Raw genomic sequence first — 14,731 nt, forward strand, 5'->3', positions numbered from 1 at the left:
AATAGAAAAGGAGGGGAGGAGATGAGCGGCCAGAACATGCCGCCCACCTCCTTCCACATTGCCGGTGGACGCAGGTAAGGAGATGTTCGTCGCTCCTGCGGTGTCACACACAGCAATGTGTGCTGCCGCAGGAACCACAAACAACATCGTACTGGCAGCAGAACCGATAGGAAATGAACGACGTGTCAACGAGCAGCGATTTTTCACGTTTTTGCTCTCATTGATCGTCGCTCATTTGTGTTACACGCTGTGATGTCGGTAACGGCGCCGGATGTGCATCACTACCGACGTGACCCCGAAGTTACCGATATCGCACCGTGTAAAGCCCCTGTCGCGGGCGGGGAGGGGACGCTGCGCTCACCACGCTCGGGTCCGGCGCTGCTGCTGCTCGGTGGCTCGAGCGGTGGGCCGGATCCGGGGACTCGAGCGGCGCTCCTCGCCCGTGAGTGAAAAGGGGAATGGTTTTGGGGATGTATTGTCCGTGACGCCACCCACGGTTGTGGTGAGGTTGTGACACCACCGCTGCTCTGGACGGGGATCCCGGGAGCGATGACAGGGAGCAGTTTGGATGTTGTTCTTCCCCTCCGTGGGTAGGGGGATTGGTTGTCCCGGGGCCCGGTGAGGGAGGGATAACAGCCGGGTTACGGGGCCTGGTGAGGTGCAGGGTCGCGGGGGCAGCGCGGTGCCGCACGGCACGGTGGTACTCACTCAGCCAATGACGAATGCAAAGTCTCCGATAAAACAAACGGCTGGATGGACGGGTCCCACAGACGGCTGCGGTGGTTCTTCTCCCGGTAGGTTGGTGGTGACTGCCTTTCCCTGCACCTGTGTTATGTTCTCGGTTCTGGTGGCTTCCCACTGGTAACCCGCTCCTCAGCTTGGATGGAGGCTGAGGGAGCCCCTTTTGCCCGCAGGCTCTGGCCCTGGGAACTGTAGCCTTGGCGGTGACTGTATTTCCCTTCACGGTTTGAGCTGTTGCCTTCAATCGGGTCTTGACTGCTGGGAAACCCCGGAGGTTCCCTACGCTAACGGATTTGACCGGTTTTACGGCGACTCCTAGCCTGGTCGGGGTCCGTAGGCCCTACCGAATGGTGCTGGCTTCTCTTTGCTCCCCGATCCGGTACCGGCGGCCCACCGCCCATCCCCGGTCCTTACGGTTCACGTCAATCAGCCCCTCCTGCAGACGGTCACCACCGTCTGCCAACCTTGCTGTATGTGCCTGGGTCACGCACCCGGACACGGTCAGTCTCCTCCACTACCACTTCACTTCTCAACTCCTCAAACTCCAAACTGCTCTCCCTTCCTTTTCCCGCCTCCAGGACTGTGAACTCCTCGGTGGGTGGGGCCAACTGCCTGGCTCCACCCCCTGGTGTGGACATCAGCCCCTGGAGGGAGGCAACAAGGATTTTTGTCTGACCTCGATGTGCCTAGCCGGGGTGTGGGGTGTGTTGTTGCAGTACCTGTGACGTCCTGGCTTGTCCAGGGCGCCCTATCCCCCTAAGTGTGGTTTAGGGGGAAGGTAATGTTTGAGTTGTTAATCACCAGATTTATGGGCTTCGAGGACCGCATCCCTATTAATGTTTATTCTTGTATTTTTTGTTAAATAAAGGCTGCTGTGGTCATTTCATCCAACTTCGTGTCTGTGATTATTTCATAGTGGTTTAGGTTAACTTACTAGGGCGTTGGGTAAAGAGGTGGAAATAAGGGGTCACCGGAACTCAACTATACCAAAGTCATGGAGTAAAGGGCACTTTACACGCTGCGATATTGGTACAGATATCGCTAGCGAGAGTACCCACCCTCGTCGGGATGACATCCCTTTTGTTACGTGATAGGGGCGTGTTCAAAATACTATCACGTGACAAAAGGGACGTCATCCCTGGAAGCAGCCCATACAGTCTAGCACTACCCTGAGCACAGTGTGACCGCTGGTGAGGTTTGCGCGCTCATGAGATTATGGGCGGGTACTTGCTGATAACAATCACAGCCCCGCCCATAATCACTTGCCTGCGCACACGTCACCAGCGATCACACTGCTCAGTCCCGTGAGACTGGCACTGGGCATGCGCGGGGATGGCTGGAGCAGTGGGCGGTGCATCAGCTATGGAAAGGAGCGATGGGTGGCGGCATACAGGACCAGGAGGCAGAATAACGGACGCCAGAAAGCCCGCCCCCGTGTCACATTTACAGTATCTGAATACAAAAAGGTACCACTTTATAAAGTCTTTATTTTGGTCTCACAAGGGCACAATAATAACAGGGACCTTTCTAAAATGCAGCCCAGGAGCTGCAGAGGGGGAAGCTTTTAGGTTTTGGGCGAAATTTCTGCTGACAGGTTCCCTTTAAGGAAAGGAGCAACGATTTTTCACGTTTTTGTGCTTGTTGATCATCGCTCCTTGGTGTCACACGGCGCCGGATGTGTGTCACTAACGACTTGACCCTGACGATATAGCGTTACCGATGTCGTAACGTGTAAAGCACTCTTAACACTTGGCTTCATTTTTACAGGGGTCCCGGTTGGTTCATTCACCTCCAGTAAAGTTTCTTGTCATCTTATTCTTTAAATATCTACACTTTTACTGGTCAATAGTTCCACATTTTAAGTTTGAACTCGTAACTTTTGGAAGCCGCTTGGATTTGTACAAAACAACAAATGTTTCTTATAATTTAATGCGCCTCGTGGCATTGTCCGGAGCAGAACATAAGATGATTTGCTTGCCACCGTAATAACCTGACCTTTGTGTACTCGGGACGACCGCTGTTATTCTTATTACAGGGAAGGACCTAATCTATACTAACAAAAGCCTATAAAAAAAATAAAAAATGAAAAAAAAACTTTTTTGTGTACTTTAGTGGGAGTAAAATGCCAGCGCTTTTTATTCTGTCCTCCTCCTGCCTTCGCTCCTTGGGCGAGTTCTATTCTAGTAACCTGGCATACCTCCATCAAATCAAAATGAGGCGAGTTCTAGCACCCAATATGGCATCTGGCGTGCGGCTCCGCGAAAGCTCCCGCGCCTTGCTCTCTTCATAGTGAACAATTCACACACCTAGCAATCTAGTGCTGGCAATAGCCCGGACAATAGAGCCATGCGCGTGCAGAGACCCTGATTGTATGGGGGACGTGAGACACACATTTATGCAAGGAGCTAATCCCGGTAACAAGCTCTGCCATGCCACGCTGATTTATTTTTACACCCTGTTTTTGCGATGGGCGTGCATTGCAGCCAGGCGGGTCGGCACAATGGCATCTGTAGGGGGAACTGTGTTTTGCTTCTATTTCTCTATTTGCTGCTCCTGGACACGACATTATAACAATTATGGCTGTAGAAAAATTATACAGGAACTGAACAACATCCAGCAAAAGCTAATTTTATATCAAAATAGTTTAACCGCTCCAGCGCCGGACCATCGAGCACAGTCACGCTCCACACTCCTAGCTATAGCCGGACCATCGAGCACAGTCACGCTCCACACTCCTAGCTATAGCCGGACCATCGAGCACAGTCACGCTCCACACTCCTAGCTATAGCCGGACCATCGAGCACAGTCACGCTCCACACTCCTAGCTATAGCCGGACCATCGAGCACAGTCACGCTCCACACTCCTAGCTATAGCCGGACCATCGAACACAGTCACGCTCCACACTCCTAGCTATAGCCGGACCATCGAGCACAGTCACGCTCCACACTCCTAGCTATAGCCGGACCATCGAGCACAGTCACGCTCCACACTCCTAGCTATTAGTGATGAGCGAGCATGCTTGTTACTACTCGGTACTCGCACGAGTATCACTGTACTCGGGCTACTCGGCGGGGACCGAGTAATCTCGCGATACTCGTGCTGTACTCGTGGTCTTCATTTCTGCATGTTGGCGCTCTTTTGAGAGCCAGCCCTCATGCAGGGATTGGCTGGCAGACCACTGCAATGCCACAGCCCTGTTAGTTGTGGAATTGCAGTGATTGGCCGGCCCGCACAGCGTGACCGAGCCTTTATACCGGCCGGCGCGCTGTGCTCTGCTCACAGCCATACAGACAGTCAGTGCAGGGAGAGTGTTGCTGCTTCAGGGAAAGGTTTGCGGCCCTTTATAGCTATTTCCGTAGCAGGGCTGCAAACAGTGTGACCAGAAGTCCTTCTCAGGACTATTCTAGTTGTATACAGGCAGGCAGGGTATAGCCAGGTCGGAGTACAGTAGCAGAGTCCTTCTCAGGACTATTGTTGCTGTATATAGCCAGGTCGGAATACAGGCTGGTGACCAAAAGAGTCCTTGTCAGGACTATTGTAGCAGTATACAGGCAGGCAGTGTATATAGCCATTCCTAGTGGTGACCGTATACCAGCCTTCATCATATCTGGGGCTGGTGTACACAGTCTAAAACAGTCCTGATAGTGTCAGACTTCTCAGCAATTGTCGCTCCTAAAACCTGTTAGGTTCTTAGTGCGTCCGTGCTTGCATTTAAAAACCGCACGTGTGTGTCTGTCGGTGGCAGCGTACAGGTGCACGATTTGCACAAACTTTGATATAACGCCCAAGTCTAGTGAATACACGTCAGCACAGCATTGCAAAATGCGCAAGGGCGTTGGCAAGGAACAAGGAAGTGGACGTGATGATGGTGCAGGCAGAGGCCGAGGTCGTGGGCAAGCTCTAATTTTGCCACAACAAAGGGCCACATCTAGTCGCTCGCACGTCCTGTCCCAAATTCTTGGGGACCGCAGCAGTACACCGCTCTTGAACCAAGACCAGTGTCAACAGGTTGTTAGTTGGATAGCGGATAATGCTTCCAGTCAGATTGGCACCACCACAAACACTCTGTCTTCCACACGGTCAAGTGTCAATAGCCGTGATACTGCACCGCACATTTCAGAACCTGATCCTCCTTCCTACCACAAGGCTGAGTACACGTCCTCGGACATTAATGATCCCACACTTGGACACTCATGTTGAAGTGGGTGATGAGGAGATCGTATGTACAGATGGCCAAATATTTGAGCAGCCACGTTCTCACGAAGTTGGCAACGTGTCTCAACAAGGGGTGGACGATGATGAGACACAATTGTCAGGAAGTCAGGAGGAGGAGCAGGGTGCGGAAGAGGAAGACGACGTGGTGGATGATCCAGTAACTGACCCAACCTGGCAGGAGGATATGCAGAGCGAGGACAGCAGTGCACAGGGGGAGGGAGGCGTAGCATCCTAACAGGCAGTAAGAAGCAGGGTGGTGGCTCCAGGCAGAAGTCAGGCAACCGATCCCCGGAACAACAACACGACACAAGGTGCCTGTACAAATGTTAGGTCTTCCCGAGTCTGGCAGTTTTTTAAGTTGGATCCAGATGATTCTAAAAAGGCCATTTGCAACACCTGCCGTGCCAGCATCAGCAGGGGTACCAAAACTAGCAGCCTGACCACCACCAGCATGATCAGGCACATGTCAGCCAAGCACCCGACTTTGTGGGAAGTACAACAGAGTCGAGGAGCAGTGCTTGCTAATGTCACTGCTACGTCTTCGCTGGTTGTGCATGCGAGCCAATCCCCTGTCCATGCTGCCTGCGAACAAGCCTCCTCCGGTCCTGCACCTGCAGTTGCCTACGCAGAAATAACACCATCATCAAGCACGTCCTTGTCCCAGCGCAGCGTTCAGTTATCCATTCAGCAAACCTTTGAACGCAGGCGCAAATACACTGCCAACACCCCACATGCCACAGTTCTAAATGCTAACATTTCGCGACTGCTTGCGCTGGAAATGTTGCCTTTTAGGCTGGTGGAGACAGAAGCATTCCGCGACCTGATGGCGGCAGCTGTCCCACGTTACTCGGTACCCAGCCGCCACTATTTCTCCCGGTGTGCCGTCCCCGCGTTGCATAACCACGTGTCACAAAACATCACACGTGCCCTGAACAACGCTGTTTCACCCAAAGTCCACCTAACCACAGACACGTGGACAAGTGCTTGTGGGCAAGGCCGCTACATCTCGTTGACGGCACACTGGGTTAATATTGTGGAAGCTGGGACCCAGTCTGAGCGAGGGACGGAACACGTCCTTCCCACACCAAGGTTTGCAGGCCCTACCTCAGTCAGTGTTTCACCCACACTCTACAGCTCCGGAATGTCATGCTCTTCAGCCTCCTCCTCCTCCTGCGCATCCTCATCCACTGTACCCTCCACACCAGTCCCAAGCTGGAAGCACTGCAGCACTGCCTCGGCGAAGCGGCAACAGGCTGTGCTGAAGCTAATCTGCATAGGTGACAAACCCCACAATGCAGAAGAGCTGTGGACAGCTCTGAAACAGCAGGCAGATCACTGGCTCACACCTCTGAACCTAAAGCCAGGAAAGGTCGTGTGTGACAATGGCCGGAACCTGGTGGCGGCTTTGAGGCGAGGCCAGCTGACACATGTTCCATGCGTGGCCCATGTGCTCAACCTCGTGGTTCAGCGGTTTCTAAAGTCATACCCAGAGCTGTCTGATCTGCTGGTAAAAGTTCGCCGCCTGTCTGCACATTTTCGAAAGTCACCTACTGCTTCAGCCGGCCTTGCCGGCTTTCAGCGCAGTTTGCATCTTCCGGCTCACAGACTGGTGTGTGATGTCCCCACGCGTTGGAATTCAACTCTGCACATGTTGGTCAGGATATGTGAGCAGAAGAGGGCAGTTGTTGAGTACCTGCATCACCTAAGCCGTCGGGAAATGGGTCAAACTCCACACATAACACCTGAGGAGTGGAGATGGATGTCCGACCTATGTTCCATCCTCCAAAACTTTGAGGACTCCACCAAGATGGTGAGTGGTGATGACGCCATTATTAGCGTCACCATACCGCTACTCTGCCTTCTAAAACGGTCTCTGCTCAAAACCAAACATGATGCATTGCAGGCGGAGCGCGATGAGTTGCAGCAAGAAACAGTAGTGGGTGTGGGTGATAACACACAGCCCAGCCTCGTCTCATCACAACGTGCAGTGGAGGACTATGACGAGGAGGAGGATGAAGACATGGAGCAAATCTCCGGCCAAATTGAGGATATGACATGCACACCAGTCATATCCTCGGTTCAGCGTGGCTGGCCAGAGGACAAGGTAGATGAGGAGGAGGAGGAGGAGGAGGAGGAGGAGGACAGCATGTTCAGTCAACGTGTTGGTCAGGCTACTGAAGTCCTGGCTGTTAAGAGTCTGGCGCACATGGCTGACTTTATGGTAAGCTGCCTGTCTCGTGACCCTCGCGTTAAGAACATCTTGGCCGACAATCATTACTGGTTGGTAACACTGTTAGACCCACGCTACAAGGAGAACTTTATGTCTCTTATTCCCGAGGCGGAGAGGTCAACCAAAATGCAGCAGTTCCGGAAGGCCATAGTCACGGAAGTAGGCAAAGCATTCCCCTCACAAAATGCTAGCGGCATAGGTCAGGAATCAGTGGACAACCAAGGCGTACAGCCGAGAGAGGCACAAGTCCAATCCGCCAGAGGTAGGGGAACAGTCTTTAAGATGTGGGACAGTTTTCTCAGCCCCTCACGTACCACAGCCCCTGAGGTGCGGGGTAGTGCCACAAGAAATCCTAAGTTTGCCCAGATGCTCAAGGAGTACCTTGCAGATCGAACAACTGTACTCCGACATTCCTCTGTGCCTTACAATTATTGGGTAACCAAGGTGGACACGTGGCATGAATTGGCTCTCTACGCCTTGGAAGTCCTGGCCTGCCCTGCCGCTAGCGTTTTGTCAGAGCGTGTTTTTAGTGCCGCAGGTGGAATCATTACAGATAAACGCACCCGCCTTTCAACTGAAAATGCTGACAGGCTGACTCTGATCAAGATGAACAAGGGTTGGATTGGGCCAGACTTCACCACACCACCAGCAAATGAGAGCGGAATTTAAAGTTTGTAACGGGAATTTGCCATGTACCTCCAGTCACCCATGGGTACACACTTCTGGACTTTGGCTAATCGCTGGACTGCTCCTCCTTCTCCTCATGCGCCACCATGATGACCGTTAGAAGAGTTAGGCCTTTGTTTCAGGTATACCCCCAGTGGTAAATTTTTTCGCCCATTCTTTGCAGAATGGACATTACAATGACAGGAGACCCGCTCCTTTGCAATGGGAACAATGTTTTGAGGCCCTCATGCACGTCTCTATGCAGGGACAACGTGGAGCCTCCCAATTTTTGGCTGCCCTGCCAAAGGGCTATACTACAAAAGACCCACTTCCTTCCAATGGGCACTTCAGGTTTACAGGCCCTCATGCACGTCTCTATCCAGGGACAACGTGGAGCCTCCCAATTTTTGGCTGCCCTGCCTAAGGGCTATACTACAATAGACCCACTTCCTTACAATGGGCACTTCAGGTTTACAGGCCATCATGCACGTCTCTATCCAGGGACAACGTGGAGCCTCCCAATTTTTGGCTGCCCTGCCAAAGGGCTATACTACAAAAGACCCACTTCCTTCCAATGGGCACTTCAGGTTAACAGGCCCTCATGCACGTCTCTATCCAGGGACAACGTGGAGCCTCCCAATTTTTGGCTGCCCTGCCTAAGGGCTATACTACAATAGACCCACTTCCTTCCAATGGGCACTTCAGGTTTACAGGCCCTCATGCACGTCTCTATCCAGGGACAACGTGGAGCCTCCCAATTTTTGGCTGCCCTGCCTAAGGGCTATACTACAATAGACCCACTTCCTTACAATGGGCACTTCAGGTTTACAGGCCATCATGCACGTCTCTATCCAGGGACAACGTGGAGCCTCCCAATTTTTGGCTGCCCTGCCTAAGGGCTATACTACAAAAGACCCACTTCCTTCCAATGGGCACTTCAGGTTAACAGGCCCTCATGCACGTCTCTATCCAGGGACAACGTGGAGCCTCCCAATTTTTGGCTGCCCTGCCAAAGGGCTATACTACAAAAGACCCACTTCCTTCCAATGGGCACTTCAGGTTAACAGGCCCTCATGCACGTCTCTATCCAGGGACAACGTGGAGCCTCCCAATTTTTGGCTGCCCTGCCTAAGGGCTATACTACAATAGACCCACTTCCTTACAATGGGCACTTCAGGTTTACAGGCCATCATGCACGTCTCTATCCAGGGACAACGTGGAGCCTCCCAATTTTTGGCTGCCCTGCCTAAGGGCTATACTACAAAAGACCCACTTCCTTCCAATGGGCACTTCAGGTTAACAGGCCCTCATGCACGTCTCTATCCAGGGACAACGTGGAGCCTCCCAATTTTTTCCTGCCCTGCCTAAGGGCTATACTACAATAGACCCACTTCCTTACAATGGGCACTTCAGGTTTACAGGCCCTCATGCACGTCTGTATGCAGGGGCATTGGTGAACCTCCCAATTTTGGACTGCCCTGGCAAAGGAAAATACTACAAAGACTCACTTCCTCAAAATGGGCACATTAGACTCAGAGGCCTTTATGTACGTCTCTTCTCAGCGACATCGGAGTGCCACACAATGTTTTACGTAAAATCTTTCATGTATTGATCTCAAAAAGTAACATACATTAGCTCTATCTCACTATTGGGTATGTGCCCTTAACATTTCCGCCATGAAAATTCATTTTGGTGTCATTTTGGAAGGTTTTCTGGTGAGTCCGTAAAAATGGCGTAAAACGCGGACAAAATTGTTCACAGCTGTGACTTTTGAGTGATAAATGCTTCAAGGGGTCTTCCCCATGCTGTTGCCATGTCATTTGAGCACTCTTCGGAGACTTTTGTGCCATTTTTAGGGTTTCGACATGCTGCCGGTGGTCATTTCACAAAAATACTCGGGTCTCCCATAGGATAACATTGGGCTCGTTGCTCGGGCCGAGTACACGAGTATCTTGGGAGGCTCGGCCCGAGCTTCGAGCACCCGAGCTTTTTAGTACTCGCTCATCACTACTAGCTATAGCCGGACCATCGAGCACAGTCACGCTCAACACTCCTAGCTATAGCCGGACCATCGAGCACAGTCACGCTTAACACTCCTAGCTATAGCCGGACCATCGAGCACAGTCACGCTCAACACTCCTAGCTATAGCTGGACCATCGAGCACAGTCACGCTCAACACTCCTAGCTATAGCCGGACCATCGAGCACAGTCACACTCCCACTCCCAGCTATTGCTGGTCCATCGAGCACAGTCACGCTCCACACTCCTAGCTATAGCTGGACCATCGAGCACAATCACGCTCAACACTCCTAGCTATAGCCGGACCATGGAGCACAGTCACGCTACACACTCCTAGCTATAGCCGGACCATCGAGCACAGTAACGCTCCACACTCCAAGCTATAGCCGGACCATCGAGCACCGTCACGCTCCACACTCCCAGCTATAGCCGGACCATCAATCACAGTCACGCTCCACACTCCTAGCTATAGCCGGACCATCGAGCACAGTCACGGTCAACGCTAAGAAATATAGCTGGACCATCGAGCACAGTCACACTCCACACTCCTAGCTATAGCCGGACCATCGAGCATAGTCACGCTCAACGCTAAAAAATATAGCTGGACCATCGAGCACAGTCATGCGCCATGCTCCCAGCTACAGCCGGACCATCGACCACAGTCACGCTCCACAATCCCACCTATAGCTGGACCATCGAGCACAGTCACGATCCACACTCCCTGCTATAGCAGGACCATCCACCCCAGTCATGCTCCAAGATATAGCCAGACCATCAATCACAGTCACGCTCAACGCTCCCAGCTATAGCCGAACCATCGATCACAGTCACACTCCACACTCCTAGCTATAGCCGGACCATCGACCACAGTCACACTCCACACTCCCAGCAATAGCCGAACCATCGACCACAGTCACGCTCCACACTCCCAGCTATAGCCGAACCATCGACCACAGTCACGCTCCACACTCCCAGCTATAGCTGGACTATTGACCACATTCACGCTCTACACTCCCAGCTATAGCTGGACTATCGACCATATTCACACACCACACTCCCAGCTATAGCCTGACCATCGACCACAGTCCCACTCCAAACTACCAGCTATAGCTGGACTATTGACCACATTCACGCTCTACACTCCCAGCTATATCTGGATCATCGACTACAGTCACACTTCACATTCCCTCTTATAGCCAGACCATCAATTATAGTCACACTCCACATTCCCTCCTATAGCCGGACCATCGACCACAGCCACACTCCACACTCCCAGCTATAGCCAGACCATCGACCACAGTCACACTCCACACTCCCAGCTATAGCCGGACCATCGACCACAATCATGCTCAACACTCCCAGCTATAGCTGGACCATCGACCACAGTCAAGCTCCACACTCACTCTCAGATATCGCCGGACTATCGACCACAATCATGGTCCACACTCCTAGCTATAGCTGAACTATCGACCAAGTCACACTCCACACTCCCACCTATAGTAGGACTATTGACCACATTCACGCTCCACACTGCCAGCAATAGCCAGACCATCGACCACTGTCACGCTTTACACTCCCAGCTATAGCCGGACCATCGACCACAGTCACGTTCCACACTGCCAGCTATAGACAGACCATCGACCATATTCACGCTCCACACTCCCAGTTATTGTGGCGCCCCTGAAGCTTCAGTCACCACAGAGTATTGCACCCAAATTTGAGTGTAATGCTAAACCCGGATCCTGAGGAGGTCAGTCCAGGTTTCTCCACTTACACACTCAAATACACACCAGGTTGCCCCTGTTCCCTCTGGGGACTGGGCTAAGGTAGGGTAATAAAGGGGCTAACTACAGAGTGGCATTTACAGGATGCCCTCACACAGGGGCCCCAGTCCCACTGGCCTAGGACCTAAGAGGGGGAGATGACGTCAGCAGGGGGAGTCAGGAGCCACCACAACAGTTGTTGGGTTCTCCAGCAGGAGAAGAACAGAGTATTTGCATCTTACAGGTGCTCCGGTGGGAAGGAGGAGAAGTTCACACAGTTACCGTGGGGAGAGGGAACCGGCACCACACAGGGCGGCAGGACCCTAGGGAAGATCATACTCCATGCTGGTTTTTCAGAATCTGCCTGGACGGGGAAATTTTCAAGCTTCCCCGGCCACAAAGCGCCATAGAGCACAGTGCCATATAGGATCCAGGGCCTTGGATGACTTCAGATCCCACAGCGGAACCGCGGCACCTGCATATAGGGACAAGAGTTCTACTTGTGAAACCCAGGGTTCCCTCGTAGCTTCAAGCCAGGGCATTCACAGCACAGGCGCTAACAAGGAGGAACCCACCGAACACCACACCGGACTGATCTCTAAATGGGTTTGGGTTCGACGGAGCCCATCACAGCAAGTGACTGGTATTACCCGGGTGAGTAGCACAGCACAAAGAGTGAGTAAACAACCTGGAACTGCGGCTACAGACTCTGTCTCTTGACTCCTGGCACCGCCGCACTGCGCCTCAGCGCCCGCTATTACTACTCCTCTCATCATCCACCACGGGGCCCGCTCCACCTGTGGGAGTGATACCATCCCTAGCTGCTACCACCATTCACCCGAGAGGACTGCGACAGCAGCGGCGGCTAATTCCATGGCCACATACCACAGGTGGCGTCATGGCATTCACCTCACTACTACCACTATCATCCTTCCTCAGCCATCTTCTGTACGCCATGTGGCAACGAAGCCGGGCTAGGTGGGTGCAGTTCAGCATGGCTCTTCATGACAAAGATTTCTCTGAGGATCTGAAAAAAAGATTTGCTGGTCTATATCAATATGGCTGAGACTATAAGAAGATTGCCACACCCTTGACACTGATCTGCAGCATGGTGGCTAAGACCATACAGCAGTATAACCAAATAAGATCCACTCAGAACAGGCCTCTCTATGGACGACCACAGAAGCTGAGTGCACAAGCTCAGTGTCATATCCAGAGGTCATCTTTTCAGAGGTTGTCTTTATAAGAGCTGCCAGCAGAGATTACTGGGGTGGGGGGTTCACCTGTCACTGCTCAGACCATACAATGCACACTATAGAGGTTACAGGGGTGGGGGGGTCCACCTGTCAGTGCTCAGACCATACGCCAAACACTGCAGAGGTTACAGGGGTGGGGGGGTCCACCTGTCAGTGCTCAGACCATACGCCGCACACTACAGAAGTTACAGGGGTGGGGGTCCACCTGTCAGTGCTCAGACCATACACTGCACACTGCAGAGGTTACAGGGGTGGGGGGTCTGCCTGTCAGTGCTCAGACCATACACCACACAGTACAGAGGTTACAGAGGTGAGGGGTCCACCTGTCAGTGCTCAGACCATACGCCAAACACTGCAGAGGTTACAGGGGTGGGGGGGGTCCACCTGTCAGTGCTCAGACCATACGCCGCACACTACAGAAGTTACAGGGGTGGGGGTCCACCTGTCAGTGCTCAGACCATACACTGCACACTGCAGAGGTTACAGGGGTGGGGGGTCTGCCTGTCAGTGCTCAGACCATACACCGCACACTGCAGAGGTTACAGGGGTGGGGGGTCTGCCTGTCAGTGCTCAGACCATACACCACACACTACAGAGGTTACAGGGGTGGGGTGTCCGCCTGTCAGTGCTCAGACCATATGCCTCACATCACCTGTGAGTGCTCAGTGGTGCTTTAAAACAAAGTCTACTGCCTTCAGTCTAATTCTTATCCTATTTTCACCTTTTTTTTGGCGGCGCCATGTTGTAAGAGTAGCTTTTGATTGGTTGGAAGTCGGAGGTGACGGTCAGAAACTCTCAATGCAAGCCTATGAGAGCCAGAACGAAGCCAGAATGAGGCTTTCATTGACTTGTATTGATTTGTGCAACTCCAACTCGTTCCATGAAACCCTGGAGCTGTCGACAGGTTGCAAACTGCTGAAGACTGACAGGAGAAATGGTGAAAACAGATTAAAATGGTGGAGAGTGAATATTAGAGGGCAGGGGACATAAAGCACCATGCCAGCGGTGAAATAAGAAAAAACGCTGGAGTGGTGCTTCAATAAAGATCCTGAAGTCTTGCTGTTTTCAATGGCTGCTGAGCCTTATAAGAAGCTGATACTTTCTGTTCTGTAGAGATCACTTCTCAGTACTCATCTCACTATCATCACAGCCAGGTAACACCTACATACACCATGTAATATAGAGGATGGTCACAGCTCACCTCCACCTTCTCCCTTCACAATGACCTCAACAAGTGATGAAGCATACAACGAATACTCTCCCATAAAAGTCAATGAACATCTCCAGACTAATGGCTCCTATGGTCCACATGTCTGTTGTAAAGCAGATCTTCCACAATAGCCTCCATCGTAATATAGAACATACATCAAGAAACATACAGAGTATTCAAAATATAATGTGACAAATCAAGAGCTGTTCATGATTTTTAGGTACCATCTGTAGCTACAAGACAATCAGGCTAGGAACACAATGGAACAAGAACAAAGATCCATCTTTTCGATGACCACCTTGACTCTTCCGAAGATGAAGGATCCTTCATTGAACGTGTATGTGCGGAGCTGACCAGTGCCTCCAATGACCAGGAATGTTTATCATCTCACCATATTGGTAAAACAGATTTCCGTCAAGTCAATCTTTCCCTTTCTAGAAAAAGAAAAACTTGACCACTTTGGGATTGAATGGGGAGAAAAGAGCAATTTGTTGGGTAGAAGCCGAAATACTCCATTGGTAGGAGAGGATGTACAGAGAACACGACCACTGTCATAGCATTTACATTTCCTAATCTCCATTGCAATTGACATTTCAGAAGGGTTTACTTATATTTGGGGTGTTGTCTGG

The 14,731-nt window shown here is 51.9% G+C and overlaps 1 protein-coding gene across 1 annotated transcript in view; it reads right to left on the reverse strand.

Annotated features, from left to right (window-relative positions):
* The window catches only part of VAX2 (ventral anterior homeobox 2), a 161,206-nt gene that overhangs the window by 41,339 nt on the left and 105,136 nt on the right, over positions 1-14,731 (reverse strand). The window lies entirely within an intron of this gene.

The sequence above is a fragment of the Anomaloglossus baeobatrachus genome, chromosome 1, assembly GCF_048569485.1.
Source record: "Anomaloglossus baeobatrachus isolate aAnoBae1 chromosome 1, aAnoBae1.hap1, whole genome shotgun sequence".
NCBI lineage: Eukaryota > Metazoa > Chordata > Amphibia > Anura > Aromobatidae > Anomaloglossus > Anomaloglossus baeobatrachus.